This window comes from Acartia tonsa, unplaced genomic scaffold (genome assembly GCF_053477335.1).
Source record: "Acartia tonsa isolate MP-2025a unplaced genomic scaffold, ASM5347733v1 sca8, whole genome shotgun sequence".
Lineage (NCBI taxonomy): Eukaryota > Metazoa > Arthropoda > Copepoda > Calanoida > Acartiidae > Acartia > Acartia tonsa.
Genome location: NW_027649602.1, coordinates 26691 through 48459, shown reverse-complemented (window position 1 = coordinate 48459; position 21769 = coordinate 26691). Strand labels below are relative to the sequence as shown.

Here is a 21769-nt window from a genome sequence, read left to right as displayed (position 1 = left end):
CATGGATAGTAGTAATAAAAGGATCAAGGCACCACCGAGAGTCGAACTCGGGATCTCCTGTTTACGAGACAGGCGCTTTAACCAACTAAGCCATGGCGCCTGAATTACCCTATTGTCAGTATATCACGAAACAAATTCAAATATATTTTTAAAAACTGTTCCATATAAAAAAAAATTCGCCCAACGTGGGGCTCGAACCCACGACCCTGAGATTAAGAGTCTCATGCTCTACCGACTGAGCTAGCCGGGCTATGTTAGCTGCCTGGGCTCTGCACTTTGTATGGTTGGTCTTTGCAATAGGTACACAAAAACTAACTACACGAATATCATTAAAGCAAGCCAGCAACGTTGGTTCAGTGGTAGAATGCTCGCCTGCCACGCGGGCGGCCCGGGTTCGATTCCCGGACGTTGCAGCAATTATTTTCTACAGTATCACAACTTTTTTGAGGCAATTTTTTAAAAATGGATAAGCCTACGACACCAAGTATTCCCAGGCGGTCACCCATCCAAGTACTAACTTGGCCCAATGTTGCTTAACTTCAGTGATCGGACGAGAACTGGTGTTTTCAACATGGTATGGCCGTAGACATTAATTGTGTGGGGTTTAGTTAGGTTTGGGCTAGGATTGGTTGGGTCAAAATTCCAAAAAGATTGAGCCTACGACACCAAGTATTCCCAGGCGGTCACCCATCCAAGTACTAACTTGGCCCAATGTTGCTTAACTTCAGTGATCGGACGAGAACTGGTGCTTTCAACATGGTATGGCCGTAGACATTAATTGTGTGGGGTTTAGTTAGGTTTGGGCTAGGATTGTTTGGGTCAAAATTCCAAAAATGTTAAGTCTACGACACCAAGTATTCCCAGGCGGTCACCCATCCAAGTACTAACTTGGCCCAATGTTGCTTAACTTCAGTGATCGGACGAGAACTGGTGCTTTCAACATGGTATGGCCGTAGACATTTGGTAAGGCATTTTCACATTATAATGTGGATATTACCATACCATCCTTCTGTATGGTTTGTTGCGTTGCGACCAGTGCTAACTCTTGGTAATCTTGTTATAACAAGTGACAGTTTGCATTATGTATTTGTCTAAACTGACCAAGCTAAATTTGCTTGATTCACTTCACTAAGAGGTGTGTATAGATCCAGTGGTTGCAGTGTGAACTGTAATGTTATTTCTGTCAGAGCTGATGATAGCTCACTATTTGCAATAGGAATGCATAACCCGTAAAGTAGCAAACATGTATTTTATGTAGTCAATAATTTGGCCTCTAGGTGTCGCATTTGTTTCAATGGAAGACCTCCTACCGAAGGTTTCATCAACAATGTATGTCACCAACCATTTGAAAAAGTATAAATATAGCATTTCTGAGGGGACACTTCAACTGAATCATGTTTTGTGTAAAGTCGTGAAGCTGGTCAGCAAAATATCTATAGTCTTTGTCACCCATACACTGAAATCGACTCTTTCCCTCATACTTACCTGGCGTGGAGGTTAACCATGATCACTAAGGTGGTTCCTCTAGGGTGAGGCTGTGCCATTGCACTCAGGCATGGCTGACCCCTACGATTACCCCAAACGTGGGTAACTCGAACGCACAATTTTTGGTAGTTGGGGACTGCGTTCGCGCATCCCCTAATAAATACAGAACAGACAACAGAATTAGAATGTTTAACTTAACCATCTAGTTCAAATTTTACACACCAGGAATTGCTAAAGTTTGTGTAGTTGGCCAGAAAAAGGCTTCTATCGAAGCCCAATTTAAAGTAAAGTCTTTGCTTTGAACTAGGCAGATTGACTATACTCTCTCTAACAATGATTAGGCAGCCTGCATGCCAATCTTTTGCCAGACAGTACCATAGTCAGGTTATGACTCTAAGGTAGTATACTGGAACTATTCTTTGGCATCGCTTCTCGGCCTTTTGGCTAAGATCAAAGTGTAGTATCTGTTCTTATCAGCTTAATATCTGATACGGGGACCATGTGTCCCCTTCGATATTAAACTCATTTTTGTTAGGGGATGAGGACTTGGAGCTTGCTCCAGCCTTATCACGGGTTGGCCTGGTATTGCAGTACCACCAGGATCGGCCCACTTGTCCCCAATTCTAAACTGGACCACTCAATACGTTGTGTACAACCTGTATCAAGTTTGCACAAGTCAACAAGCATGCTGCCAAAAGCACAATGGCTCCACTTCCTTTATGTAGTTCAATGTTTTAATGCTAGGTGGTGCAAACCCCTAAAGTTGAATGTCATTTATTGGATAATTTTCTGCCTCAAGTTATTCTAGGGGCTTGTGTTTTTTTGGTGAATAAGCTGAACTTTGACACAATCTCTACATGTCTTTGCTGACAACTACATTAGATTGGTCAACGGAACAAGCCTAACAGCTGCCAAGGATATGGAGCTATTTGTGTTGTTTGAGCATGTCCAGGATCTACCTACAGCACGAATAAATCTTTCGCCTTTTACTAAAGATTTCCGTGTAAGTGGATCATATTGGAATTACATCCAATTTATCTGAAGGCTTTTCATGAGAGAGCCCACTTAAAGAAACATATTACAACAGGCATGTAGGGACAGGATGTCAGGATGTGTTTACCACAAAACCATTCATCTCCAACCAACTGCTTCAAATTTGTAAAAATAAAACTGGCCAACCATGCTGACAAATAGCCTACGGTAGGAATGGCTAAAATTGCAGTTACCATTTGTCTAAACTGACCAAGCTATACTTGCTTGATTCACTTCACTAAAAGGTGTGTACAAGTGAACCAAGGATCACTCAGATATTGTCTTGCCGGGCTGAAGAAAGTCCTTACCTACTGCCAAAGTCTACTTACAGCAAGTCATATTAATCGTTCAGGTGTAAAGCTATATCAATCTGTATTTGGGTTATAAATTGACAGATTTCTGAATAATGATTTTCAGCAAGGGGTTGGGTTATACGAATAGCCAAAGAGCATGCCAGCAACGTTGGTTCAGTGGTAGAATGCTCGCCTGCCACGCGGGCGGCCCGGGTTCGATTCCCGGACGTTGCAGCAATTATTTTCTACGTTAACACAACTTTTCTGTTTTCAGTGACAAGGTAAGAAAGAAAGATGTAGAGTTTACGACACCAAGTATTCCCAGGCGGTCACCCATCCAAGTACTAACTTGGCCCAATGTTGCTTAACTTCAGTGATCGGACGAGAACTGGTGCTTTCAACATGGTATGGCCGTAGACATAAAGTTTCAACATGATTTTCAAACTTGTGTGAGGTTTAGTCAGGTTTGGGCTAGGATTGGTTGGGTCAAAATTCCAAAAATATTGAGCCTACGACACCAAGTATTCCCAGGCGGTCACCCATCCAAGTACTAACTTGGCCCAATGTTGCTTAACTTCAGTGATCGGACGAGAACTGGTGCTTTCAACATGGTATGGCCGTAGACATAAAGTTTCAACATGATTTTCAAACTTGTGTGAGGTTTAGTCAGGTTTGGGCTAGGATTGGTTGGGTCAAAATTCCAAAAATATTGAGCCTACGACACCAAGTATTCCCAGGCGGTCACCCATCCAAGTACTAACTTGGCCCAATGTTGCTTAACTTCAGTGATCAGACGAGAACTGGTGCTTTCAACATGGTATGGCCGTAGACATTTACTCTTAGCAAAGGCTCTTCTAACTTCTGGTTTATTAAATAACATTCTAATGCAACAAAAAGGTTTAAAGTTTTACTGGTTTAAATTTTCAGACTTTTGTTTTTCTTTGTGTGTTTATTTTTTTGTTTGGTGCTTGTGTAGTAGGGGGAAAAATGATACTTGGAGATGCGGGGTATCGATCCCCGTACCTCTCGCATGCTAAGCGAGCGCTCTACCATCTGAGCTACATCCCCTTGGGTTTCACCTTATGTTCTCAGTGATTAGAAATTTCTCTTGGACAAGAAAGAAAAAGAGACAAATTTGAAATATGGATAAAATGTTAGAGCCTACGACACCAAGTATTCCCAGGCGGTCACCCATCCAAGTACTAACTTGGCCCAATGTTGCTTAACTGCAGTGATCGGACGAGAACTGGTGCTTTCAACATGGTATGGCCGTAGACATATATCAACGGAAAATGTGGCGTAAATTAAATGCAAAATGCATTACGAAGAGAAAATGTGGCGTGAAATGAATGCAAAACGCTCAACTGTACAGGAATCTACGGACAAGGAAGAAAAAGAGACAAATTTTGAAATATGGATAAAATGTTAAAGCCTACGACACCAAGTATTCCCAGGCGGTCACCCATCCAAGTACTAACTTGGCCCAATGTTGCTTAACTTCAGTGATCAGATGAGAACTGGTGCTTTCAACATGGTATGGCCGTAGACATTTATCAAAGGAAAATGTGGCATAAACTAAATGGAAAATGCATTACCAAGAGAAAATACGTACAGGTATCTACGGTAAATAATTCAATGTTCTTGATTGGTTTCAGTGATTAGTGGGTTCTCTTTAACCCTGAATAAAGATGTTTGTGACTGACTAAGACAGACACTCAACCCGAGCGGACTCAAGGTGAGCGACCCATCGAAGCAGAGCTGATACACACCTCTTGTAGAAGTGAATCAAGCAATATTAGCTTGGTCGTTTTAGACAATGATGTAAAGTAACTTGGACAATCATATATTTTTGATATTTGTTAAAGGTCCGACCGGAAAAGTTAATTTTCATAAAATACAAGCACAAAGTAACTAAAATATTAATCCAAATAGGTATGTGTAATACTAAAAGATATCATTTTATCGAACATTAATAGTTGTCAACTTAAAACCTATGCCTTAACACGGAGAAAACAAAGCCTAACTGGGAACTAAATAGAGCTGCCATCTGGTGACAAAAACAGTAACTACATATTATATCATAGTGGTTGCATTGTATAAGGGCTTTAGGTGTAAAAAATGAACATAAGCAGTTGTCTGGTTTACATTTCTCAGACTTTTTTTTTTTCTCTCAACTTATAAAAAAGGATGAAAAGATTTGCCTACGACACCAAGTATTCCCAGGCGGTCACCCATCCAAGTACTAACTTGGCCCAATGTTGCTTAACTTCAGTGATCGGACGAGAACTGGTGCTTTCAACATGGTATGGCCGTAGACATTTGACCATGGAAAATGTGACTTATACTAAATGCAAAATGCTACAATACAGGAAAATTATGGAGGGATGATTTATTCTATACAACTCAGGTTGCACTTAACCAAAAATAAACAGAGAGAAAACCAAGCCTACCATGAACTAAAATGCTGCTGCCATCTGGTGAGACAATTTTGTTACTGTAATTTTAAAATAGCATGATGCCCGGGTAGCTCAGTCGGTAGAGCGTTAGGCTTTTAACCTAACGGTCCAGGGTTCGAGCCCCTGCTCGGGCGCTCCCATCTTTTGTTCAAGTCTCCAATCAGTGTGATACGTACGTAGTGACTAGAAAATGGCCGATTTATAAGAATTCCTCGATAGTCTAGTGGTGAGGATCTCCGCCTGTCACGTGGAAGGCCCGGGTTCGATTCCCGGTCGGGGAGAGATAACTTTTTCAACCTTGTGAAATTTCTTTTTTTTTTCCATTAAATATTTCCGCCACTGCAAACTGTTCAATTTGGTAAAAGTATTATCTGGCCCGTAGGGGGATCGAACCCGTGACCTTCGCGTTATTAGCACGACGCTCTAACCAACTGAGCTAACGGGCCTGACTAATATGATGTGTATAAGTATAAGCACAATACAAAAACTACATACTTTTTTTCTTCTCTACTTGATTTTCTTTTTCTTGCCTTCCATAATGTTTTCTGTCAACAAATGCTACTATTTTCTTTTCTCTAACCAAGTCCCATTAGCGCAGAGGATAGCGCGTTGGACTTCTAATCCAAAGGTCCTGGGTTCGATCCCCAGATGGGATGCTAACATTGCATTTTGGCTAACCTTTTTGGCTTATCAAAACATGGGATTTCTTAATCCGTGAACACTATATTAACAGTCAGGATGGCCGAGTGGTCTAAGGCGCCAGACTCAAGGACAACTTCCTTGCTCTCTGATAGAGAGTGGTTGTGAGAATTCTGGTCCTCGATGAGGGCGTGGGTTCGAATCCCACTTCTGACAAAACTATTTTTTCAAAACACAACCAGGAGATGAAAAAGTGTTTGCCTGCCCCCGGTGAGGCTCGAACTCACGGCCTTCAGATTATGAGACTGACGCGCTGCCTACTGCGCTACGGAGGCTTGTTGGCAGTGTAGGATTACTACACTTTTTAAATGTACAAAAATGTACTCCTAGGCAACACAGATGAAAATGCGTCAGCCGGGAATCGAACCCGGGTCAACTGCTTGGAAGGCAGCTATGCTCACCACTATACCACTGACGCTTATTGTACAGAACTATAATGTACTCAAAAGTGAAAACCACAAATACATTTTTGCCTAGTAACTAGCACACTTTAGTCAGGAGTTTAAAGAAAAAAATTATGGCAATAAAGCTGTCTAACTGATGTAACAAGTTTCCGTGGTGTAGCGGTTATCACATCTGCCTAACACGCAGAAGGTCTCCGGTTCGATCCCGGACGGAAACAGAATCCCACGTGGTCTAACGGCTAGGATATCTGGCTTTCACCCAGGAGGCCCGGGTTCAACTCCCGGCGTGGGAAGCCTTTTGACACGAGTGATGCAATATATACTTTGTTGTTTTTGTGTTTGTTGTTGTTATTGTTATGTATGCTTTGCAAGTAATCTAGGTTAACCTCTTTCACAGACGAGGTGGCCGAGTGGTTAAGGCGTTGGACTGCTAATCCAATGGGCTCTGCCCGCGTGGGTTCGAATCCCATCTTCGTCGCGAGAATTATTTTGTGGAGCTTTGCTAAATCAGTGCTTGTCAGTCGTGATTTCATGCGTTTTGCAATGAGTGCCGCATTGTGGCAACCTGTCAGGTTGGCCGAGTGGTCTAAGGCGTGAGATTTAAGCTCTCATAATCGTAAGATTGCGTGGGTTCGAACCCCACACCTGACAAAAGTCTTATTTTAACACTATACCAGGAAGGCCATGTGAGTTGCAAGGTAACTTTCTGGTTTTGCAAAAAAAAAGTAAAAAAAAACACTAGATACTAACAAAATCTGACTTTCGCAGCCGGCAGGATTCGAACCTGCGCGGGGAAACCCCATTGGATTTCAAGTCCAACGCCTTAACCACTCGGCCACGACTGCTGGCTCTGGTTGACGGCCATCCATGAATACAGCATCACAGCTGGAAGCAATCGGCAGGTAAATTGATGAATTACAGGCTGCTACTGACAGTTAACAGGGCAAAAGCCAGGCTTGATGGTCTAGGCGGCATGATTCTCGCTTCGGGTGCGAGAGGTCCCGGGTTCAACTCCCGGTCAAGCCCATGGTTTTGCCTAATACTTTTGAAAATTGAAAAGAAAAAAAATTTGGAGTCGTCGGGATTTGAACCCGAGACCTTCTAAATGCGAATCAGACGCTCTACCAGCTGAGCTACGACCCCTGGTCTCCATCATAGGGGCCGGACGAAAGCAGCGCCTTTTTTCTATTGGTCGCTTGCATTGTATAGTGGATAGAAAAAAGGGAAAAAAAAAAGACTTTCCTTTAGTTTCGCATGAATTCAAAGTTGCAGCAATTCTAACATCTGACTCTGTGGCGCAACGGTAGCGCGTCTGACTCCAGATCAGAAGGCTGCGTGTTCAAATCACGTCAGGGTCAACAGAATTGTCTTTTTGCAATTTGTGTAACAAATGCTGATCTTTATAGACAACTAAATTCTATACTCAAATGTACTTGCTTCGGCAGTACATATACTAAAATTGGAACGATACAGAGAAGATTAGCATGGCCCCTGCGCAAGGATGACACGCAAAATCGTGAAGCGTTCCACATTTTTGTGTCCGCATAACCCCATACAAATATTTTTTCACTAAAGTACTCATTTTGAACAACAGACAACTTCAAAGAAATAACAAAAATCATTGTTAATTGGAGATGCCGGGGATCGAACCCGGGGCCTCATACATGCAAAGCATGCGCTCTACCACTGAGCTACATCCCCCTGTTGAATGCATGAGCTGACTAATACTCAACTGAATCCTTTAGCAATTTCAAAGTCTTTAACACAAGGTGCAAACCGCAATAGCTTAGGTTAGGTTAGGTTAGGCTAGGTTAGGCTAGGTTTAAATTGTGCAACGTGAACAGGCAAGCCTCTATAGCTCAGTGGCAGAGCACTGGTCTTGTAAACCAGGGGTCGAGAGTTCAATCCTCTCTGGAGGCAGTTAATTTTGTAAAATCACTCACTGGAAAAACAATTTTTTTTTTAGGTGTTTGATGCTTTTGCACAGTAAGGCTGAAAAAAAAAACTTAAGAAACAATTTTTCTTATTCGCACAACTACCAGCACAACAGGCAGTTTGGCCGAGTGGTCTAAGGCGCTGGTTTTAGGCACCAGTCCGCAAGGGCGTGGGTTCGAATCCCACAGCTGTCAAAAATTTATTTTAGTAATAACTCGGTTACTATGAATCACAATTACAATTTAGTATCCTTCTGCCTTTCTAGATCAGATAAGATTCATCATTCTTGAGTGTACATACATAAACAATTAAATCAAAAGTTTCAAAGATTTTTACAAAACACATTGGAGGATTTTTCATGGCATAATTTAAATCACAAATCTTTATACATTTATATGGTTATTCAGTCAATTTTATTGAATTTGTTATTAACTTGATAGATTTAAAACAGTAGTAAAAAGAAAATACCAATCTATCTATATTCTTTAACAAACTTTTTTCCTTGATTGATTGTTGGTTAGTAAAGCATAGTTACAAAAAAAATTTGAAATCGAACCACAGTACCTGTATTTGATATTATGAGGTACTGCTAGAGAATATTTTAGTATTTTGGTAAGATAAAATGCTTTGTTTAAGTAAAAAAAAATATATTTTTGCTCTTTTCTTGGAAGACCCTGCCAGGTTTAAGGGTTGAAAAAGTGCTTGCTCTAGGTGAGGCTCGAACTCACAACCCCGGCATAACTTGTTGTACTGTCTATAAGTACCGTGCGCTAACCGATTGCGCCACTAGAGCAGCTTGCTTTCACTCTCCATATTTGCTACTACACTGCCTTCAAGAAACCTTGGAAGCACTGCAACCAAAACAACTTTTGCTAAAAAGATAATGTTACCCACGGCGAGACTCGAACTCGCAATCTTCGGTTTAGGAGACCGACGCCTTATCCATTAGGCCACGCAGGCTTGGTGTCACCCTGGCTGAAAAGTAAAAACTTAGAAATATCCAATTCTCTATCTTTTTTATCTCCTTTTTTTTTTGGATCGGGGATGTTGATATAATTACTTGGGGGTTCGACAAAATGTATTTTTCCGTTACCGGGAATCGAACCCGGGCCTGCTGGGTGAGAGCCAGCTATCCTGACCACTAGACCATAACGGAAGCTGGCGTAATTACACCCAAAATTAAACATGAAAAAAATTGCAATTCAACTGGTACATTGTGACAGAAATTGATATGATTGTTGACTGGAACCGTGGCGAAGTTCTGTAATCCTGCTACTGGGAGGTCAGAGTTTGGGATGGTTTGAGGCAGGGAACGCCTGGTTACCATTGAAACACGTTGAATTGGCGTCCGCACTAAGCCTGGCATCAACATGGCCACCTAGGAGGAGTCCTAGGTGATCAGGTTGCTTAATGAGGGGCGGATTGGGCCAGAGGGGAAACCCAGCAGCCAAGAGTTTCCGTGTCGGTCAGTAGTCGGACCGCGCTAATGAGTGTTCGGTGGTAATTAGCCCTACCAACATAAGTAAACCAATCTTTTTTTGTTTTTATATTTTAAGGCTCCATAGAATAATATTAAAAATAATGTAATATTATTAACTTGTATTAGCCTCCGTGGCGCAATCGGCTAGCGCGTTCGGCTGTTAACCGAAAGGTTGGTGGTTCGAGCCCACCCGGGGGCGACTTTATTTTATAGCAATTTTCTTTAATAGCCAAACGAATCTTTAAAATTTTCGATCTCGGCAGGATTCGAACCTGCAATCTTCTGATCCGTAGTCAGACGCGTTATCCGTTGCGCCACGAGACCTGGCTTAACCTAGTGACGTGGCTTTGTAGTTGCACATTTTATGTCTGTTTGTTATGTATCTTGGCTTGGTTTCTTGGTTAACAATGGTTCCTTAGTGTAGTGGTTATCACGTGTCCTTCACACGGACAAGGTCGCCGGTTCGATCCCGGCAGGAACCAATACATAAGGTTTTTTTTCTTTTCTTTTTATACAAAATAATTTTTTTTACCCTTTGGAGTTTAGATCTGCATCAAGGTCCTATGGTGTAATGGTTAGCACTCTGGACTCTGAATCCAGCGATCCGAGTTCAAATCTCGGTAGGACCTAAACTTTTTAGAGCCATGTAAAAGTGATCTTTTTTCCATCTTGACCAAGATAAGCAACATCATTTTAACTAGCCGTGATAGCTCAGTTGGGAGAGCGTTAGACTGAAGATCTAAAGGTCCCCGGTTCGATCCCGGGTCGCGGCATTTTTGCAAATCTTTACCCTATGTATGTGTAGCCATGGATAGTAGTAATAAAAGGATCAAGGCACCACCGAGAGTCGAACTCGGGATCTCCTGTTTACGAGACAGGCGCTTTAACCAACTAAGCCATGGCGCCTGAATTACCCTATTGTCAGTATATCACGAAACAAATTCAAATATATTTTTAAAAACTGTTCCATATAAAAAAAAATTCGCCCAACGTGGGGCTCGAACCCACGACCCTGAGATTAAGAGTCTCATGCTCTACCGACTGAGCTAGCCGGGCTATGTTAGCTGCCTGGGCTCTGCACTTTGTATGGTTGGTCTTTGCAATAGGTACACAAAAACTAACTACACGAATATCATTAAAGCAAGCCAGCAACGTTGGTTCAGTGGTAGAATGCTCGCCTGCCACGCGGGCGGCCCGGGTTCGATTCCCGGACGTTGCAGCAATTATTTTCTACAGTATCACAACTTTTTTGAGGCAATTTTTTAAAAATGGATAAGCCTACGACACCAAGTATTCCCAGGCGGTCACCCATCCAAGTACTAACTTGGCCCAATGTTGCTTAACTTCAGTGATCGGACGAGAACTGGTGTTTTCAACATGGTATGGCCGTAGACATTAATTGTGTGGGGTTTAGTTAGGTTTGGGCTAGGATTGGTTGGGTCAAAATTCCAAAAAGATTGAGCCTACGACACCAAGTATTCCCAGGCGGTCACCCATCCAAGTACTAACTTGGCCCAATGTTGCTTAACTTCAGTGATCGGACGAGAACTGGTGCTTTCAACATGGTATGGCCGTAGACATTAATTGTGTGGGGTTTAGTTAGGTTTGGGCTAGGATTGTTTGGGTCAAAATTCCAAAAATGTTAAGTCTACGACACCAAGTATTCCCAGGCGGTCACCCATCCAAGTACTAACTTGGCCCAATGTTGCTTAACTTCAGTGATCGGACGAGAACTGGTGCTTTCAACATGGTATGGCCGTAGACATTTGGTAAGGCATTTTCACATTATAATGTGGATATTACCATACCATCCTTCTGTATGGTTTGTTGCGTTGCGACCAGTGCTAACTCTTGGTAATCTTGTTATAACAAGTGACAGTTTGCATTATGTATTTGTCTAAACTGACCAAGCTAAATTTGCTTGATTCACTTCACTAAGAGGTGTGTATAGATCCAGTGGTTGCAGTGTGAACTGTAATGTTATTTCTGTCAGAGCTGATGATAGCTCACTATTTGCAATAGGAATGCATAACCCGTAAAGTAGCAAACATGTATTTTATGTAGTCAATAATTTGGCCTCTAGGTGTCGCATTTGTTTCAATGGAAGACCTCCTACCGAAGGTTTCATCAACAATGTATGTCACCAACCATTTGAAAAAGTATAAATATAGCATTTCTGAGGGGACACTTCAACTGAATCATGTTTTGTGTAAAGTCGTGAAGCTGGTCAGCAAAATATCTATAGTCTTTGTCACCCATACACTGAAATCGACTCTTTCCCTCATACTTACCTGGCGTGGAGGTTAACCATGATCACTAAGGTGGTTCCTCTAGGGTGAGGCTGTGCCATTGCACTCAGGCATGGCTGACCCCTACGATTACCCCAAACGTGGGTAACTCGAACGCACAATTTTTGGTAGTTGGGGACTGCGTTCGCGCATCCCCTAATAAATACAGAACAGACAACAGAATTAGAATGTTTAACTTAACCATCTAGTTCAAATTTTACACACCAGGAATTGCTAAAGTTTGTGTAGTTGGCCAGAAAAAGGCTTCTATCGAAGCCCAATTTAAAGTAAAGTCTTTGCTTTGAACTAGGCAGATTGACTATACTCTCTCTAACAATGATTAGGCAGCCTGCATGCCAATCTTTTGCCAGACAGTACCATAGTCAGGTTATGACTCTAAGGTAGTATACTGGAACTATTCTTTGGCATCGCTTCTCGGCCTTTTGGCTAAGATCAAAGTGTAGTATCTGTTCTTATCAGCTTAATATCTGATACGGGGACCATGTGTCCCCTTCGATATTAAACTCATTTTTGTTAGGGGATGAGGACTTGGAGCTTGCTCCAGCCTTATCACGGGTTGGCCTGGTATTGCAGTACCACCAGGATCGGCCCACTTGTCCCCAATTCTAAACTGGACCACTCAATACGTTGTGTACAACCTGTATCAAGTTTGCACAAGTCAACAAGCATGCTGCCAAAAGCACAATGGCTCCACTTCCTTTATGTAGTTCAATGTTTTAATGCTAGGTGGTGCAAACCCCTAAAGTTGAATGTCATTTATTGGATAATTTTCTGCCTCAAGTTATTCTAGGGGCTTGTGTTTTTTTGGTGAATAAGCTGAACTTTGACACAATCTCTACATGTCTTTGCTGACAACTACATTAGATTGGTCAACGGAACAAGCCTAACAGCTGCCAAGGATATGGAGCTATTTGTGTTGTTTGAGCATGTCCAGGATCTACCTACAGCACGAATAAATCTTTCGCCTTTTACTAAAGATTTCCGTGTAAGTGGATCATATTGGAATTACATCCAATTTATCTGAAGGCTTTTCATGAGAGAGCCCACTTAAAGAAACATATTACAACAGGCATGTAGGGACAGGATGTCAGGATGTGTTTACCACAAAACCATTCATCTCCAACCAACTGCTTCAAATTTGTAAAAATAAAACTGGCCAACCATGCTGACAAATAGCCTACGGTAGGAATGGCTAAAATTGCAGTTACCATTTGTCTAAACTGACCAAGCTATACTTGCTTGATTCACTTCACTAAAAGGTGTGTACAAGTGAACCAAGGATCACTCAGATATTGTCTTGCCGGGCTGAAGAAAGTCCTTACCTACTGCCAAAGTCTACTTACAGCAAGTCATATTAATCGTTCAGGTGTAAAGCTATATCAATCTGTATTTGGGTTATAAATTGACAGATTTCTGAATAATGATTTTCAGCAAGGGGTTGGGTTATACGAATAGCCAAAGAGCATGCCAGCAACGTTGGTTCAGTGGTAGAATGCTCGCCTGCCACGCGGGCGGCCCGGGTTCGATTCCCGGACGTTGCAGCAATTATTTTCTACGTTAACACAACTTTTCTGTTTTCAGTGACAAGGTAAGAAAGAAAGATGTAGAGTTTACGACACCAAGTATTCCCAGGCGGTCACCCATCCAAGTACTAACTTGGCCCAATGTTGCTTAACTTCAGTGATCGGACGAGAACTGGTGCTTTCAACATGGTATGGCCGTAGACATAAAGTTTCAACATGATTTTCAAACTTGTGTGAGGTTTAGTCAGGTTTGGGCTAGGATTGGTTGGGTCAAAATTCCAAAAATATTGAGCCTACGACACCAAGTATTCCCAGGCGGTCACCCATCCAAGTACTAACTTGGCCCAATGTTGCTTAACTTCAGTGATCGGACGAGAACTGGTGCTTTCAACATGGTATGGCCGTAGACATAAAGTTTCAACATGATTTTCAAACTTGTGTGAGGTTTAGTCAGGTTTGGGCTAGGATTGGTTGGGTCAAAATTCCAAAAATATTGAGCCTACGACACCAAGTATTCCCAGGCGGTCACCCATCCAAGTACTAACTTGGCCCAATGTTGCTTAACTTCAGTGATCAGACGAGAACTGGTGCTTTCAACATGGTATGGCCGTAGACATTTACTCTTAGCAAAGGCTCTTCTAACTTCTGGTTTATTAAATAACATTCTAATGCAACAAAAAGGTTTAAAGTTTTACTGGTTTAAATTTTCAGACTTTTGTTTTTCTTTGTGTGTTTATTTTTTTGTTTGGTGCTTGTGTAGTAGGGGGAAAAATGATACTTGGAGATGCGGGGTATCGATCCCCGTACCTCTCGCATGCTAAGCGAGCGCTCTACCATCTGAGCTACATCCCCTTGGGTTTCACCTTATGTTCTCAGTGATTAGAAATTTCTCTTGGACAAGAAAGAAAAAGAGACAAATTTGAAATATGGATAAAATGTTAGAGCCTACGACACCAAGTATTCCCAGGCGGTCACCCATCCAAGTACTAACTTGGCCCAATGTTGCTTAACTGCAGTGATCGGACGAGAACTGGTGCTTTCAACATGGTATGGCCGTAGACATATATCAACGGAAAATGTGGCGTAAATTAAATGCAAAATGCATTACGAAGAGAAAATGTGGCGTGAAATGAATGCAAAACGCTCAACAGTACAGGAATCTACGGACAAGGAAGAAAAAGAGACAAATTTTGAAATATGGATAAAATGTTAAAGCCTACGACACCAAGTATTCCCAGGCGGTCACCCATCCAAGTACTAACTTGGCCCAATGTTGCTTAACTTCAGTGATCAGATGAGAACTGGTGCTTTCAACATGGTATGGCCGTAGACATTTATCAAAGGAAAATGTGGCATAAACTAAATGGAAAATGCATTACCAAGAGAAAATACGTACAGGTATCTACGGTAAATAATTCAATGTTCTTGATTGGTTTCAGTGATTAGTGGGTTCTCTTTAACCCTGAATAAAGATGTTTGTGACTGACTAAGACAGACACTCAACCCGAGCGGACTCAAGGTGAGCGACCCATCGAAGCAGAGCTGATACACACCTCTTGTAGAAGTGAATCAAGCAATATTAGCTTGGTCGTTTTAGACAATGATGTAAAGTAACTTGGACAATCATATATTTTTGATATTTGTTAAAGGTCCGACCGGAAAAGTTAATTTTCATAAAATACAAGCACAAAGTAACTAAAATATTAATCCAAATAGGTATGTGTAATACTAAAAGATATCATTTTATCGAACATTAATAGTTGTCAACTTAAAACCTATGCCTTAACACGGAGAAAACAAAGCCTAACTGGGAACTAAATAGAGCTGCCATCTGGTGACAAAAACAGTAACTACATATTATATCATAGTGGTTGCATTGTATAAGGGCTTTAGGTGTAAAAAATGAACATAAGCAGTTGTCTGGTTTACATTTCTCAGACTTTTTTTTTTTCTCTCAACTTATAAAAAAGGATGAAAAGATTTGCCTACGACACCAAGTATTCCCAGGCGGTCACCCATCCAAGTACTAACTTGGCCCAATGTTGCTTAACTTCAGTGATCGGACGAGAACTGGTGCTTTCAACATGGTATGGCCGTAGACATTTGACCATGGAAAATGTGACTTATACTAAATGCAAAATGCTACAATACAGGAAAATTATGGAGGGATGATTTATTCTATACAACTCAGGTTGCACTTAACCAAAAATAAACAGAGAGAAAACCAAGCCTACCATGAACTAAAATGCTGCTGCCATCTGGTGAGACAATTTTGTTACTGTAATTTTAAAATAGCATGATGCCCGGGTAGCTCAGTCGGTAGAGCGTTAGGCTTTTAACCTAACGGTCCAGGGTTCGAGCCCCTGCTCGGGCGCTCCCATCTTTTGTTCAAGTCTCCAATCAGTGTGATACGTACGTAGTGACTAGAAAATGGCCGATTTATAAGAATTCCTCGATAGTCTAGTGGTGAGGATCTCCGCCTGTCACGTGGAAGGCCCGGGTTCGATTCCCGGTCGGGGAGAGATAACTTTTTCAACCTTGTGAAATTTCTTTTTTTTTCCATTAAATATTTCCGCCACTGCAAACTGTTCAATTTGGTAAAAGTATTATCTGGCCCGTAGGGGGATCGAACCCGTGACCTTCGCGTTATTAGCACGACGCTCTAACCAACTGAGCTAACGGGCCTGACTAATATGATGTGTATAAGTATAAGCACAATACAAAAACTACATACTTTTTTTCTTCTCTACTTGATTTTCTTTTTCTTGCCTTCCATAATGTTTTCTGTCAACAAATGCTACTATTTTCTTTTCTCTAACCAAGTCCCATTAGCGCAGAGGATAGCGCGTTGGACTTCTAATCCAAAGGTCCTGGGTTCGATCCCCAGATGGGATGCTAACATTGCATTTTGGCTAACCTTTTTGGCTTATCAAAACATGGGATTTCTTAATCCGTGAACACTATATTAACAGTCAGGATGGCCGAGTGGTCTAAGGCGCCAGACTCAAGGACAACTTCCTTGCTCTCTGATAGAGAGTGGTTGTGAGAATTCTGGTCCTCGATGAGGGCGTGGGTTCGAATCCCACTTCTGACAAAACTATTTTTTCAAAACACAACCAGGAGATGAAAAAGTGTTTGCCTGCCCCCGGTGAGGCTCGAACTCACGGCCTTCAGATTATGAGACTGACGCGCTGCCTACTGCGCTACGGAGGCTTGTTGGCAGTGTAGGATTACTACACTTTTTAAATGTACAAAAATGTACTCCTAGGCAACACAGATGAAAATGCGTCAGCCGGGAATCGAACCCGGGTCAACTGCTTGGAAGGCAGCTATGCTCACCACTATACCACTGACGCTTATTGTACAGAACTATAATGTACTCAAAAGTGAAAACCACAAATACATTTTTGCCTAGTAACTAGCACACTTTAGTCAGGAGTTTAAAGAAAAAAATTATGGCAATAAAGCTGTCTAACTGATGTAACAAGTTTCCGTGGTGTAGCGGTTATCACATCTGCCTAACACGCAGAAGGTCTCCGGTTCGATCCCGGACGGAAACAGAATCCCACGTGGTCTAACGGCTAGGATATCTGGCTTTCACCCAGGAGGCCCGGGTTCAACTCCCGGCGTGGGAAGCCTTTTGACACGAGTGATGCAATATATACTTTGTTGTTTTTGTGTTTGTTGTTGTTATTGTTATGTATGCTTTGCAAGTAATCTAGGTTAACCTCTTTCACAGACGAGGTGGCCGAGTGGTTAAGGCGTTGGACTGCTAATCCAATGGGCTCTGCCCGCGTGGGTTCGAATCCCATCTTCGTCGCGAGAATTATTTTGTGGAGCTTTGCTAAATCAGTGCTTGTCAGTCGTGATTTCATGCGTTTTGCAATGAGTGCCGCATTGTGGCAACCTGTCAGGTTGGCCGAGTGGTCTAAGGCGTGAGATTTAAGCTCTCATAATCGTAAGATTGCGTGGGTTCGAACCCCACACCTGACAAAAGTCTTATTTTAACACTATACCAGGAAGGCCATGTGAGTTGCAAGGTAACTTTCTGGTTTTGCAAAAAAAAAGTAAAAAAAAACACTAGATACTAACAAAATCTGACTTTCGCAGCCGGCAGGATTCGAACCTGCGCGGGGAAACCCCATTGGATTTCAAGTCCAACGCCTTAACCACTCGGCCACGACTGCTGGCTCTGGTTGACGGCCATCCATGAATACAGCATCACAGCTGGAAGCAATCGGCAGGTAAATTGATGAATTACAGGCTGCTACTGACAGTTAACAGGGCAAAAGCCAGGCTTGATGGTCTAGGCGGCATGATTCTCGCTTCGGGTGCGAGAGGTCCCGGGTTCAACTCCCGGTCAAGCCCATGGTTTTGCCTAATACTTTTGAAAATTGAAAAGAAAAAAAATTTGGAGTCGTCGGGATTTGAACCCGAGACCTTCTAAATGCGAATCAGACGCTCTACCAGCTGAGCTACGACCCCTGGTTTCCATCATAGGGGCCGGACGAAAGCAGCGCCTTTTTTCTATTGGTCGCTTGCATTGTATAGTGGATAGAAAAAAGGGAAAAAAAAAGACTTTCCTTTAGTTTCGCATGAATTCAAAGTTGCAGCAATTCTAACATCTGACTCTGTGGCGCAACGGTAGCGCGTCTGACTCCAGATCAGAAGGCTGCGTGTTCAAATCACGTCAGGGTCAACAGAATTGTCTTTTTGCAATTTGTGTAACAAATGCTGATCTTTATAGACAACTAAATTCTATACTCAAATGTACTTGCTTCGGCAGTACATATACTAAAATTGGAACGATACAGAGAAGATTAGCATGGCCCCTGCGCAAGGATGACACGCAAAATCGTGAAGCGTTCCACATTTTTGTGTCCGCATAACCCCATACAAATATTTTTTCACTAAAGTACTCATTTTGAACAACAGACAACTTCAAAGAAATAACAAAAATCATTGTTAATTGGAGATGCCGGGGATCGAACCCGGGGCCTCATACATGCAAAGCATGCGCTCTACCACTGAGCTACATCCCCCTGTTGAATGCATGAGCTGACTAATACTCAACTGAATCCTTTAGCAATTTCAAAGTCTTTAACACAAGGTGCAAACCGCAATAGCTTAGGTTAGGTTAGGTTAGGCTAGGTTAGGCTAGGTTTAAATTGTGCAACGTGAACAGGCAAGCCTCTATAGCTCAGTGGCAGAGCACTGGTCTTGTAAACCAGGGGTCGAGAGTTCAATCCTCTCTGGAGGCAGTTAATTTTGTAAAATCACTCACTGGAAAAACAATTTTTTTTTTAGGTGTTTGATGCTTTTGCACAGTAAGGCTGAAAAAAAAAACTTAAGAAACAATTTTTCTTATTCGCACAACTACCAGCACAACAGGCAGTTTGGCCGAGTGGTCTAAGGCGCTGGTTTTAGGCACCAGTCCGCAAGGGCGTGGGTTCGAATCCCACAGCTGTCAAAAATTTATTTTAGTAATAACTCGGTTACTATGAATCACAATTACAATTTAGTATCCTTCTGCCTTTCTAGATCAGATAAGATTCATCATTCTTGAGTGTACATACATAAACAATTAAATCAAAAGTTTCAAAGATTTTTACAAAACACATTGGAGGATTTTTCATGGCATAATTTAAATCACAAATCTTTATACATTTATATGGTTATTCAGTCAATTTTATTGAATTTGTTATTAACTTGATAGATTTAAAACAGTAGTAAAAAGAAAATACCAATCTATCTATATTCTTTAACAAACTTTTTTCCTTGATTGATTGTTGGTTAGTAAAGCATAGTTACAAAAAAAATTTGAAATCGAACCACAGTACCTGTATTTGATATTATGAGGTACTGCTAGAGAATATTTTAGTATTTTGGTAAGATAAAATGCTTTGTTTAAGTAAAAAAAAATATATTTTTGCTCTTTTCTTGGAAGACCCTGCCAGGTTTAAGGGTTGAAAAAGTGCTTGCTCTAGGTGAGGCTCGAACTCACAACCCCGGCATAACTTGTTGTACTGTCTATAAGTACCGTGCGCTAACCGATTGCGCCACTAGAGCAGCTTGCTTTCACTCTCCATATTTGCTACTACACTGCCTTCAAGAAACCTTGGAAGCACTGCAACCAAAACAACTTTTGCTAAAAAGATAATGTTACCCACGGCGAGACTCGAACTCGCAATCTTCGGTTTAGGAGACCGACGCCTTATCCATTAGGCCACGCAGGCTTGGTGTCACCCTGGCTGAAAAGTAAAAACTTAGAAATATCCAATTCTCTATCTTTTTTATCTCCTTTTTTTTTGGATCGGGGATGTTGATATAATTACTTGGGGGTTCGACAAAATGTATTTTTCCGTTACCGGGAATCGAACCCGGGCCTGCTGGGTGAGAGCCAGCTATCCTGACCACTAGACCATAACGGAAGCTGGCGTAATTACACCCAAAATTAAACATGAAAAAAATTGCAATTCAACTGGTACATTGTGACAGAAATTGATATGATTGTTGACTGGAACCGTGGCGAAGTTCTGTAATCCTGCTACTGGGAGGTCAGAGTTTGGGATGGTTTGAGGCAGGGAACGCCTGGTTACCATTGAAACACGTTGAATTGGCGTCCGCACTAAGCCTGGCATCAACATGGCCACCTAGGAGGAGTCCTAGGTGATCAGGTTGCTTAATGAGGGGCGGATTGGGCCAGAGGGGAAACCCAGCAGCCAAGAGTTTCCGTGTCGGTCAGTAGTCGGACCGCGCTAATGAGTGTTCGGTGGTAATTAGCCCTACCAACATAAGTAAACCAATCTTTTTTTGTTTTTATATTTTAAGGCTCCATAGAATAATATTAAAAATAATGTAATATTATTAACTTGTATTAGCCTCCGTGGCGCAATCGGCTAGCGCGTTCGGCTGTTAACCGAAAGGTTGGTGGTTCGAGCCCACCCGGGGGCGACTTTATTTTATAGCAATTTTCTTTAATAGCCAAACGAATCTTTAAAATTTTCGATCTCGGCAGGATTCGAACCTGCAATCTTCTGATCCGTAGTCAGACGCGTTATCCGTTGCGCCACGAGACCTGGCTTAACCTAGTGACGTGGCTTTGTAGTTGCACATTTTATGTCTGTTTGTTATGTATCTTGGCTTGGTTTCTTGGTTAACAATGGTTCCTTAGTGTAGTGGTTATCACGTGTCCTTCACACGGACAAGGTCGCCGGTTCGATCCCGGCAGGAACCAATACATAAGGTTTTTTTTCTTTTCTTTTTATACAAAATAATTTTTTTTACCCTTTGGAGTTTAGATCTGCATCAAGGTCCTATGGTGTAATGGTTAGCACTCTGGACTCTGAATCCAGCGATCCGAGTTCAAATCTCGGTAGGACCTAAACTTTTTAGAGCCATGTAAAAGTGATCTTTTTTCCATCTTGACCAAGATAAGCAACATCATTTTAACTAGCCGTGATAGCTCAGTTGGGAGAGCGTTAGACTGAAGATCTAAAGGTCCCCGGTTCGATCCCGGGTCGCGGCATTTTTGCAAATCTTTACCCTATGTATGTGTAGCCATGGATAGTAGTAATAAAAGGATCAAGGCACCACCGAGAGTCGAACTCGGGATCTCCTGTTTACGAGACAGGCGCTTTAACCAACTAAGCCATGGCGCCTGAATTACCCTATTGTCAGTATATCACGAAACAAATTCAAATATATTTTTAAAAACTGTTCCATATAAAAAAAAATTCGCCCAACGTGGGGCTCGAACCCACGACCCTGAGATTAAGAGTCTCATGCTCTACCGACTGAGCTAGCCGGGCTATGTTAGCTGCCTGGGCTCTGCACTTTGTATGGTTGGTCTTTGCAATAGGTACACAAAAACTAACTACACGAATATCATTAAAGCAAGCCAGCAACGTTGGTTCAGTGGTAGAATGCTCGCCTGCCACGCGGGCGGCCCGGGTTCGATTCCCGGACGTTGCAGCAATTATTTTCTACAGTATCACAACTTTTTTGAGGCAATTTTTTAAAAATGGATAAGCCTACGACACCAAGTATTCCCAGGCGGTCACCCATCCAAGTACTAACTTGGCCCAATGTTGCTTAACTTCAGTGATCGGACGAGAACTGGTGTTTTCAACATGGTATGGCCGTAGACATTA

At 42.0% G+C, this 21769-nt stretch overlaps 92 non-coding genes across 92 annotated transcripts; 45 read left to right on the top strand and 47 right to left on the bottom strand.

Moving 5' to 3' along the window:
* Positions 1-26: 26 nt before the first annotated feature.
* Positions 27-100, bottom strand: TRNAT-CGU (transfer RNA threonine (anticodon CGU)). Its single transcript has one exon. It is a non-coding gene; the product is annotated as a tRNA-Thr (tRNA).
* A 77-nt stretch (positions 101-177) lies between these two features.
* TRNAK-CUU (transfer RNA lysine (anticodon CUU)) lies at positions 178-250 on the bottom strand. The gene has a single exon. It is a non-coding gene; the product is annotated as a tRNA-Lys (tRNA).
* Positions 251-342: 92 nt separating this feature from the next.
* Positions 343-413, top strand: TRNAG-GCC (transfer RNA glycine (anticodon GCC)). Its single transcript has one exon. It is a non-coding gene; the product is annotated as a tRNA-Gly (tRNA).
* A 56-nt stretch (positions 414-469) lies between these two features.
* On the bottom strand, positions 470-588 carry LOC145311401 (5S ribosomal RNA). Its single transcript, XR_013876682.1, has one exon. It is a non-coding gene; the product is annotated as a 5S ribosomal RNA (ribosomal RNA).
* Positions 589-654: 66 nt separating this feature from the next.
* Positions 655-773, bottom strand: LOC145311393 (5S ribosomal RNA). Its single transcript, XR_013876675.1, has one exon. It is a non-coding gene; the product is annotated as a 5S ribosomal RNA (ribosomal RNA).
* A 66-nt stretch (positions 774-839) lies between these two features.
* LOC145311422 (5S ribosomal RNA) lies at positions 840-958 on the bottom strand. The gene has a single exon (XR_013876701.1). It is a non-coding gene; the product is annotated as a 5S ribosomal RNA (ribosomal RNA).
* A 519-nt stretch (positions 959-1477) lies between these two features.
* Positions 1478-1642, top strand: LOC145311354 (U1 spliceosomal RNA). Its single transcript, XR_013876639.1, has one exon. It is a non-coding gene; the product is annotated as a U1 spliceosomal RNA (small nuclear RNA).
* A 267-nt stretch (positions 1643-1909) lies between these two features.
* Positions 1910-2101, top strand: LOC145311362 (U2 spliceosomal RNA). The gene has a single exon (XR_013876646.1). It is a non-coding gene; the product is annotated as a U2 spliceosomal RNA (small nuclear RNA).
* A 329-nt stretch (positions 2102-2430) lies between these two features.
* LOC145311368 (U5 spliceosomal RNA) lies at positions 2431-2548 on the top strand. The gene has a single exon (XR_013876652.1). It is a non-coding gene; the product is annotated as a U5 spliceosomal RNA (small nuclear RNA).
* Positions 2549-2973: 425 nt separating this feature from the next.
* On the top strand, positions 2974-3044 carry TRNAG-GCC (transfer RNA glycine (anticodon GCC)). Its single transcript has one exon. It is a non-coding gene; the product is annotated as a tRNA-Gly (tRNA).
* Positions 3045-3110: 66 nt separating this feature from the next.
* Positions 3111-3229, bottom strand: LOC145311346 (5S ribosomal RNA). The gene has a single exon (XR_013876631.1). It is a non-coding gene; the product is annotated as a 5S ribosomal RNA (ribosomal RNA).
* An 87-nt stretch (positions 3230-3316) lies between these two features.
* On the bottom strand, positions 3317-3435 carry LOC145311392 (5S ribosomal RNA). Its single transcript, XR_013876674.1, has one exon. It is a non-coding gene; the product is annotated as a 5S ribosomal RNA (ribosomal RNA).
* Positions 3436-3522: 87 nt separating this feature from the next.
* LOC145311416 (5S ribosomal RNA) lies at positions 3523-3641 on the bottom strand. Its single transcript, XR_013876696.1, has one exon. It is a non-coding gene; the product is annotated as a 5S ribosomal RNA (ribosomal RNA).
* A 164-nt stretch (positions 3642-3805) lies between these two features.
* On the bottom strand, positions 3806-3878 carry TRNAA-AGC (transfer RNA alanine (anticodon AGC)). The gene has a single exon. It is a non-coding gene; the product is annotated as a tRNA-Ala (tRNA).
* A 90-nt stretch (positions 3879-3968) lies between these two features.
* LOC145311424 (5S ribosomal RNA) lies at positions 3969-4087 on the bottom strand. The gene has a single exon (XR_013876703.1). It is a non-coding gene; the product is annotated as a 5S ribosomal RNA (ribosomal RNA).
* Positions 4088-4239: 152 nt separating this feature from the next.
* Positions 4240-4358, bottom strand: LOC145311380 (5S ribosomal RNA). Its single transcript, XR_013876663.1, has one exon. It is a non-coding gene; the product is annotated as a 5S ribosomal RNA (ribosomal RNA).
* A 650-nt stretch (positions 4359-5008) lies between these two features.
* Positions 5009-5127, bottom strand: LOC145311408 (5S ribosomal RNA). Its single transcript, XR_013876688.1, has one exon. It is a non-coding gene; the product is annotated as a 5S ribosomal RNA (ribosomal RNA).
* A 200-nt stretch (positions 5128-5327) lies between these two features.
* TRNAK-UUU (transfer RNA lysine (anticodon UUU)) lies at positions 5328-5400 on the top strand. Its single transcript has one exon. It is a non-coding gene; the product is annotated as a tRNA-Lys (tRNA).
* Positions 5401-5475: 75 nt separating this feature from the next.
* On the top strand, positions 5476-5547 carry TRNAD-GUC (transfer RNA aspartic acid (anticodon GUC)). Its single transcript has one exon. It is a non-coding gene; the product is annotated as a tRNA-Asp (tRNA).
* Positions 5548-5638: 91 nt separating this feature from the next.
* On the bottom strand, positions 5639-5712 carry TRNAI-AAU (transfer RNA isoleucine (anticodon AAU)). The gene has a single exon. It is a non-coding gene; the product is annotated as a tRNA-Ile (tRNA).
* A 137-nt stretch (positions 5713-5849) lies between these two features.
* Positions 5850-5922, top strand: TRNAR-UCU (transfer RNA arginine (anticodon UCU)). The gene has a single exon. It is a non-coding gene; the product is annotated as a tRNA-Arg (tRNA).
* A 76-nt stretch (positions 5923-5998) lies between these two features.
* On the top strand, positions 5999-6121 carry TRNAL-CAA (transfer RNA leucine (anticodon CAA)). The gene is made up of 2 exons: positions 5999-6036; positions 6077-6121. It is a non-coding gene; the product is annotated as a tRNA-Leu (tRNA).
* Positions 6122-6167: 46 nt separating this feature from the next.
* TRNAM-CAU (transfer RNA methionine (anticodon CAU)) lies at positions 6168-6240 on the bottom strand. Its single transcript has one exon. It is a non-coding gene; the product is annotated as a tRNA-Met (tRNA).
* Positions 6241-6311: 71 nt separating this feature from the next.
* On the bottom strand, positions 6312-6383 carry TRNAG-UCC (transfer RNA glycine (anticodon UCC)). The gene has a single exon. It is a non-coding gene; the product is annotated as a tRNA-Gly (tRNA).
* A 131-nt stretch (positions 6384-6514) lies between these two features.
* On the top strand, positions 6515-6587 carry TRNAV-AAC (transfer RNA valine (anticodon AAC)). The gene has a single exon. It is a non-coding gene; the product is annotated as a tRNA-Val (tRNA).
* A 3-nt stretch (positions 6588-6590) lies between these two features.
* On the top strand, positions 6591-6662 carry TRNAE-UUC (transfer RNA glutamic acid (anticodon UUC)). Its single transcript has one exon. It is a non-coding gene; the product is annotated as a tRNA-Glu (tRNA).
* A 103-nt stretch (positions 6663-6765) lies between these two features.
* On the top strand, positions 6766-6847 carry TRNAS-GCU (transfer RNA serine (anticodon GCU)). Its single transcript has one exon. It is a non-coding gene; the product is annotated as a tRNA-Ser (tRNA).
* Positions 6848-6936: 89 nt separating this feature from the next.
* Positions 6937-7020, top strand: TRNAL-UAA (transfer RNA leucine (anticodon UAA)). The gene has a single exon. It is a non-coding gene; the product is annotated as a tRNA-Leu (tRNA).
* Positions 7021-7132: 112 nt separating this feature from the next.
* TRNAS-UGA (transfer RNA serine (anticodon UGA)) lies at positions 7133-7214 on the bottom strand. Its single transcript has one exon. It is a non-coding gene; the product is annotated as a tRNA-Ser (tRNA).
* Positions 7215-7322: 108 nt separating this feature from the next.
* Positions 7323-7395, top strand: TRNAP-CGG (transfer RNA proline (anticodon CGG)). The gene has a single exon. It is a non-coding gene; the product is annotated as a tRNA-Pro (tRNA).
* Positions 7396-7439: 44 nt separating this feature from the next.
* TRNAA-CGC (transfer RNA alanine (anticodon CGC)) lies at positions 7440-7512 on the bottom strand. Its single transcript has one exon. It is a non-coding gene; the product is annotated as a tRNA-Ala (tRNA).
* A 143-nt stretch (positions 7513-7655) lies between these two features.
* Positions 7656-7727, top strand: TRNAW-CCA (transfer RNA tryptophan (anticodon CCA)). The gene has a single exon. It is a non-coding gene; the product is annotated as a tRNA-Trp (tRNA).
* Positions 7728-7798: 71 nt separating this feature from the next.
* Positions 7799-7905, top strand: LOC145311375 (U6 spliceosomal RNA). Its single transcript, XR_013876658.1, has one exon. It is a non-coding gene; the product is annotated as a U6 spliceosomal RNA (small nuclear RNA).
* Positions 7906-7998: 93 nt separating this feature from the next.
* TRNAA-UGC (transfer RNA alanine (anticodon UGC)) lies at positions 7999-8070 on the bottom strand. The gene has a single exon. It is a non-coding gene; the product is annotated as a tRNA-Ala (tRNA).
* Positions 8071-8217: 147 nt separating this feature from the next.
* TRNAT-UGU (transfer RNA threonine (anticodon UGU)) lies at positions 8218-8289 on the top strand. The gene has a single exon. It is a non-coding gene; the product is annotated as a tRNA-Thr (tRNA).
* A 129-nt stretch (positions 8290-8418) lies between these two features.
* On the top strand, positions 8419-8498 carry TRNAL-UAG (transfer RNA leucine (anticodon UAG)). The gene has a single exon. It is a non-coding gene; the product is annotated as a tRNA-Leu (tRNA).
* Positions 8499-9007: 509 nt separating this feature from the next.
* Positions 9008-9097, bottom strand: TRNAI-UAU (transfer RNA isoleucine (anticodon UAU)). Its single transcript is given in 2 exon segments — positions 9008-9043; positions 9060-9097. It is a non-coding gene; the product is annotated as a tRNA-Ile (tRNA).
* Positions 9098-9191: 94 nt separating this feature from the next.
* Positions 9192-9264, bottom strand: TRNAR-CCU (transfer RNA arginine (anticodon CCU)). The gene has a single exon. It is a non-coding gene; the product is annotated as a tRNA-Arg (tRNA).
* A 124-nt stretch (positions 9265-9388) lies between these two features.
* TRNAE-CUC (transfer RNA glutamic acid (anticodon CUC)) lies at positions 9389-9460 on the bottom strand. Its single transcript has one exon. It is a non-coding gene; the product is annotated as a tRNA-Glu (tRNA).
* Positions 9461-9909: 449 nt separating this feature from the next.
* Positions 9910-9983, top strand: TRNAN-GUU (transfer RNA asparagine (anticodon GUU)). The gene has a single exon. It is a non-coding gene; the product is annotated as a tRNA-Asn (tRNA).
* Positions 9984-10035: 52 nt separating this feature from the next.
* TRNAR-ACG (transfer RNA arginine (anticodon ACG)) lies at positions 10036-10108 on the bottom strand. The gene has a single exon. It is a non-coding gene; the product is annotated as a tRNA-Arg (tRNA).
* An 85-nt stretch (positions 10109-10193) lies between these two features.
* On the top strand, positions 10194-10266 carry TRNAV-CAC (transfer RNA valine (anticodon CAC)). The gene has a single exon. It is a non-coding gene; the product is annotated as a tRNA-Val (tRNA).
* Positions 10267-10341: 75 nt separating this feature from the next.
* Positions 10342-10413, top strand: TRNAQ-CUG (transfer RNA glutamine (anticodon CUG)). The gene has a single exon. It is a non-coding gene; the product is annotated as a tRNA-Gln (tRNA).
* Positions 10414-10484: 71 nt separating this feature from the next.
* TRNAF-GAA (transfer RNA phenylalanine (anticodon GAA)) lies at positions 10485-10557 on the top strand. Its single transcript has one exon. It is a non-coding gene; the product is annotated as a tRNA-Phe (tRNA).
* A 59-nt stretch (positions 10558-10616) lies between these two features.
* TRNAT-CGU (transfer RNA threonine (anticodon CGU)) lies at positions 10617-10690 on the bottom strand. The gene has a single exon. It is a non-coding gene; the product is annotated as a tRNA-Thr (tRNA).
* Positions 10691-10767: 77 nt separating this feature from the next.
* On the bottom strand, positions 10768-10840 carry TRNAK-CUU (transfer RNA lysine (anticodon CUU)). Its single transcript has one exon. It is a non-coding gene; the product is annotated as a tRNA-Lys (tRNA).
* A 92-nt stretch (positions 10841-10932) lies between these two features.
* TRNAG-GCC (transfer RNA glycine (anticodon GCC)) lies at positions 10933-11003 on the top strand. Its single transcript has one exon. It is a non-coding gene; the product is annotated as a tRNA-Gly (tRNA).
* Positions 11004-11059: 56 nt separating this feature from the next.
* LOC145311400 (5S ribosomal RNA) lies at positions 11060-11178 on the bottom strand. Its single transcript, XR_013876681.1, has one exon. It is a non-coding gene; the product is annotated as a 5S ribosomal RNA (ribosomal RNA).
* Positions 11179-11244: 66 nt separating this feature from the next.
* LOC145311391 (5S ribosomal RNA) lies at positions 11245-11363 on the bottom strand. The gene has a single exon (XR_013876673.1). It is a non-coding gene; the product is annotated as a 5S ribosomal RNA (ribosomal RNA).
* Positions 11364-11429: 66 nt separating this feature from the next.
* LOC145311410 (5S ribosomal RNA) lies at positions 11430-11548 on the bottom strand. Its single transcript, XR_013876690.1, has one exon. It is a non-coding gene; the product is annotated as a 5S ribosomal RNA (ribosomal RNA).
* A 519-nt stretch (positions 11549-12067) lies between these two features.
* Positions 12068-12232, top strand: LOC145311353 (U1 spliceosomal RNA). Its single transcript, XR_013876638.1, has one exon. It is a non-coding gene; the product is annotated as a U1 spliceosomal RNA (small nuclear RNA).
* A 267-nt stretch (positions 12233-12499) lies between these two features.
* On the top strand, positions 12500-12691 carry LOC145311360 (U2 spliceosomal RNA). Its single transcript, XR_013876644.1, has one exon. It is a non-coding gene; the product is annotated as a U2 spliceosomal RNA (small nuclear RNA).
* Positions 12692-13020: 329 nt separating this feature from the next.
* On the top strand, positions 13021-13138 carry LOC145311367 (U5 spliceosomal RNA). Its single transcript, XR_013876651.1, has one exon. It is a non-coding gene; the product is annotated as a U5 spliceosomal RNA (small nuclear RNA).
* Positions 13139-13563: 425 nt separating this feature from the next.
* TRNAG-GCC (transfer RNA glycine (anticodon GCC)) lies at positions 13564-13634 on the top strand. Its single transcript has one exon. It is a non-coding gene; the product is annotated as a tRNA-Gly (tRNA).
* A 66-nt stretch (positions 13635-13700) lies between these two features.
* On the bottom strand, positions 13701-13819 carry LOC145311345 (5S ribosomal RNA). Its single transcript, XR_013876630.1, has one exon. It is a non-coding gene; the product is annotated as a 5S ribosomal RNA (ribosomal RNA).
* An 87-nt stretch (positions 13820-13906) lies between these two features.
* LOC145311390 (5S ribosomal RNA) lies at positions 13907-14025 on the bottom strand. Its single transcript, XR_013876672.1, has one exon. It is a non-coding gene; the product is annotated as a 5S ribosomal RNA (ribosomal RNA).
* Positions 14026-14112: 87 nt separating this feature from the next.
* LOC145311415 (5S ribosomal RNA) lies at positions 14113-14231 on the bottom strand. The gene has a single exon (XR_013876695.1). It is a non-coding gene; the product is annotated as a 5S ribosomal RNA (ribosomal RNA).
* Positions 14232-14395: 164 nt separating this feature from the next.
* Positions 14396-14468, bottom strand: TRNAA-AGC (transfer RNA alanine (anticodon AGC)). The gene has a single exon. It is a non-coding gene; the product is annotated as a tRNA-Ala (tRNA).
* Positions 14469-14558: 90 nt separating this feature from the next.
* LOC145311423 (5S ribosomal RNA) lies at positions 14559-14677 on the bottom strand. The gene has a single exon (XR_013876702.1). It is a non-coding gene; the product is annotated as a 5S ribosomal RNA (ribosomal RNA).
* A 152-nt stretch (positions 14678-14829) lies between these two features.
* LOC145311379 (5S ribosomal RNA) lies at positions 14830-14948 on the bottom strand. Its single transcript, XR_013876662.1, has one exon. It is a non-coding gene; the product is annotated as a 5S ribosomal RNA (ribosomal RNA).
* Positions 14949-15598: 650 nt separating this feature from the next.
* Positions 15599-15717, bottom strand: LOC145311407 (5S ribosomal RNA). The gene has a single exon (XR_013876687.1). It is a non-coding gene; the product is annotated as a 5S ribosomal RNA (ribosomal RNA).
* A 200-nt stretch (positions 15718-15917) lies between these two features.
* Positions 15918-15990, top strand: TRNAK-UUU (transfer RNA lysine (anticodon UUU)). Its single transcript has one exon. It is a non-coding gene; the product is annotated as a tRNA-Lys (tRNA).
* Positions 15991-16065: 75 nt separating this feature from the next.
* TRNAD-GUC (transfer RNA aspartic acid (anticodon GUC)) lies at positions 16066-16137 on the top strand. The gene has a single exon. It is a non-coding gene; the product is annotated as a tRNA-Asp (tRNA).
* A 90-nt stretch (positions 16138-16227) lies between these two features.
* On the bottom strand, positions 16228-16301 carry TRNAI-AAU (transfer RNA isoleucine (anticodon AAU)). The gene has a single exon. It is a non-coding gene; the product is annotated as a tRNA-Ile (tRNA).
* A 137-nt stretch (positions 16302-16438) lies between these two features.
* Positions 16439-16511, top strand: TRNAR-UCU (transfer RNA arginine (anticodon UCU)). Its single transcript has one exon. It is a non-coding gene; the product is annotated as a tRNA-Arg (tRNA).
* Positions 16512-16587: 76 nt separating this feature from the next.
* On the top strand, positions 16588-16710 carry TRNAL-CAA (transfer RNA leucine (anticodon CAA)). Its single transcript has 2 exons — positions 16588-16625; positions 16666-16710. It is a non-coding gene; the product is annotated as a tRNA-Leu (tRNA).
* Positions 16711-16756: 46 nt separating this feature from the next.
* On the bottom strand, positions 16757-16829 carry TRNAM-CAU (transfer RNA methionine (anticodon CAU)). The gene has a single exon. It is a non-coding gene; the product is annotated as a tRNA-Met (tRNA).
* A 71-nt stretch (positions 16830-16900) lies between these two features.
* TRNAG-UCC (transfer RNA glycine (anticodon UCC)) lies at positions 16901-16972 on the bottom strand. Its single transcript has one exon. It is a non-coding gene; the product is annotated as a tRNA-Gly (tRNA).
* Positions 16973-17103: 131 nt separating this feature from the next.
* Positions 17104-17176, top strand: TRNAV-AAC (transfer RNA valine (anticodon AAC)). The gene has a single exon. It is a non-coding gene; the product is annotated as a tRNA-Val (tRNA).
* A 3-nt stretch (positions 17177-17179) lies between these two features.
* On the top strand, positions 17180-17251 carry TRNAE-UUC (transfer RNA glutamic acid (anticodon UUC)). The gene has a single exon. It is a non-coding gene; the product is annotated as a tRNA-Glu (tRNA).
* A 103-nt stretch (positions 17252-17354) lies between these two features.
* TRNAS-GCU (transfer RNA serine (anticodon GCU)) lies at positions 17355-17436 on the top strand. Its single transcript has one exon. It is a non-coding gene; the product is annotated as a tRNA-Ser (tRNA).
* Positions 17437-17525: 89 nt separating this feature from the next.
* On the top strand, positions 17526-17609 carry TRNAL-UAA (transfer RNA leucine (anticodon UAA)). Its single transcript has one exon. It is a non-coding gene; the product is annotated as a tRNA-Leu (tRNA).
* Positions 17610-17721: 112 nt separating this feature from the next.
* TRNAS-UGA (transfer RNA serine (anticodon UGA)) lies at positions 17722-17803 on the bottom strand. Its single transcript has one exon. It is a non-coding gene; the product is annotated as a tRNA-Ser (tRNA).
* Positions 17804-17911: 108 nt separating this feature from the next.
* TRNAP-CGG (transfer RNA proline (anticodon CGG)) lies at positions 17912-17984 on the top strand. Its single transcript has one exon. It is a non-coding gene; the product is annotated as a tRNA-Pro (tRNA).
* A 44-nt stretch (positions 17985-18028) lies between these two features.
* Positions 18029-18101, bottom strand: TRNAA-CGC (transfer RNA alanine (anticodon CGC)). Its single transcript has one exon. It is a non-coding gene; the product is annotated as a tRNA-Ala (tRNA).
* A 142-nt stretch (positions 18102-18243) lies between these two features.
* On the top strand, positions 18244-18315 carry TRNAW-CCA (transfer RNA tryptophan (anticodon CCA)). The gene has a single exon. It is a non-coding gene; the product is annotated as a tRNA-Trp (tRNA).
* Positions 18316-18386: 71 nt separating this feature from the next.
* LOC145311374 (U6 spliceosomal RNA) lies at positions 18387-18493 on the top strand. The gene has a single exon (XR_013876657.1). It is a non-coding gene; the product is annotated as a U6 spliceosomal RNA (small nuclear RNA).
* Positions 18494-18586: 93 nt separating this feature from the next.
* On the bottom strand, positions 18587-18658 carry TRNAA-UGC (transfer RNA alanine (anticodon UGC)). Its single transcript has one exon. It is a non-coding gene; the product is annotated as a tRNA-Ala (tRNA).
* A 147-nt stretch (positions 18659-18805) lies between these two features.
* On the top strand, positions 18806-18877 carry TRNAT-UGU (transfer RNA threonine (anticodon UGU)). The gene has a single exon. It is a non-coding gene; the product is annotated as a tRNA-Thr (tRNA).
* A 129-nt stretch (positions 18878-19006) lies between these two features.
* Positions 19007-19086, top strand: TRNAL-UAG (transfer RNA leucine (anticodon UAG)). Its single transcript has one exon. It is a non-coding gene; the product is annotated as a tRNA-Leu (tRNA).
* A 509-nt stretch (positions 19087-19595) lies between these two features.
* Positions 19596-19685, bottom strand: TRNAI-UAU (transfer RNA isoleucine (anticodon UAU)). The gene is given in 2 exon segments: positions 19596-19631; positions 19648-19685. It is a non-coding gene; the product is annotated as a tRNA-Ile (tRNA).
* Positions 19686-19779: 94 nt separating this feature from the next.
* On the bottom strand, positions 19780-19852 carry TRNAR-CCU (transfer RNA arginine (anticodon CCU)). The gene has a single exon. It is a non-coding gene; the product is annotated as a tRNA-Arg (tRNA).
* A 123-nt stretch (positions 19853-19975) lies between these two features.
* TRNAE-CUC (transfer RNA glutamic acid (anticodon CUC)) lies at positions 19976-20047 on the bottom strand. The gene has a single exon. It is a non-coding gene; the product is annotated as a tRNA-Glu (tRNA).
* A 449-nt stretch (positions 20048-20496) lies between these two features.
* TRNAN-GUU (transfer RNA asparagine (anticodon GUU)) lies at positions 20497-20570 on the top strand. Its single transcript has one exon. It is a non-coding gene; the product is annotated as a tRNA-Asn (tRNA).
* A 52-nt stretch (positions 20571-20622) lies between these two features.
* TRNAR-ACG (transfer RNA arginine (anticodon ACG)) lies at positions 20623-20695 on the bottom strand. Its single transcript has one exon. It is a non-coding gene; the product is annotated as a tRNA-Arg (tRNA).
* Positions 20696-20780: 85 nt separating this feature from the next.
* Positions 20781-20853, top strand: TRNAV-CAC (transfer RNA valine (anticodon CAC)). Its single transcript has one exon. It is a non-coding gene; the product is annotated as a tRNA-Val (tRNA).
* A 75-nt stretch (positions 20854-20928) lies between these two features.
* TRNAQ-CUG (transfer RNA glutamine (anticodon CUG)) lies at positions 20929-21000 on the top strand. Its single transcript has one exon. It is a non-coding gene; the product is annotated as a tRNA-Gln (tRNA).
* Positions 21001-21071: 71 nt separating this feature from the next.
* On the top strand, positions 21072-21144 carry TRNAF-GAA (transfer RNA phenylalanine (anticodon GAA)). Its single transcript has one exon. It is a non-coding gene; the product is annotated as a tRNA-Phe (tRNA).
* Positions 21145-21203: 59 nt separating this feature from the next.
* Positions 21204-21277, bottom strand: TRNAT-CGU (transfer RNA threonine (anticodon CGU)). The gene has a single exon. It is a non-coding gene; the product is annotated as a tRNA-Thr (tRNA).
* A 77-nt stretch (positions 21278-21354) lies between these two features.
* On the bottom strand, positions 21355-21427 carry TRNAK-CUU (transfer RNA lysine (anticodon CUU)). Its single transcript has one exon. It is a non-coding gene; the product is annotated as a tRNA-Lys (tRNA).
* Positions 21428-21519: 92 nt separating this feature from the next.
* Positions 21520-21590, top strand: TRNAG-GCC (transfer RNA glycine (anticodon GCC)). Its single transcript has one exon. It is a non-coding gene; the product is annotated as a tRNA-Gly (tRNA).
* A 56-nt stretch (positions 21591-21646) lies between these two features.
* On the bottom strand, positions 21647-21765 carry LOC145311399 (5S ribosomal RNA). Its single transcript, XR_013876680.1, has one exon. It is a non-coding gene; the product is annotated as a 5S ribosomal RNA (ribosomal RNA).
* Between the last annotated feature and the right edge of the window lie 4 nt (positions 21766-21769).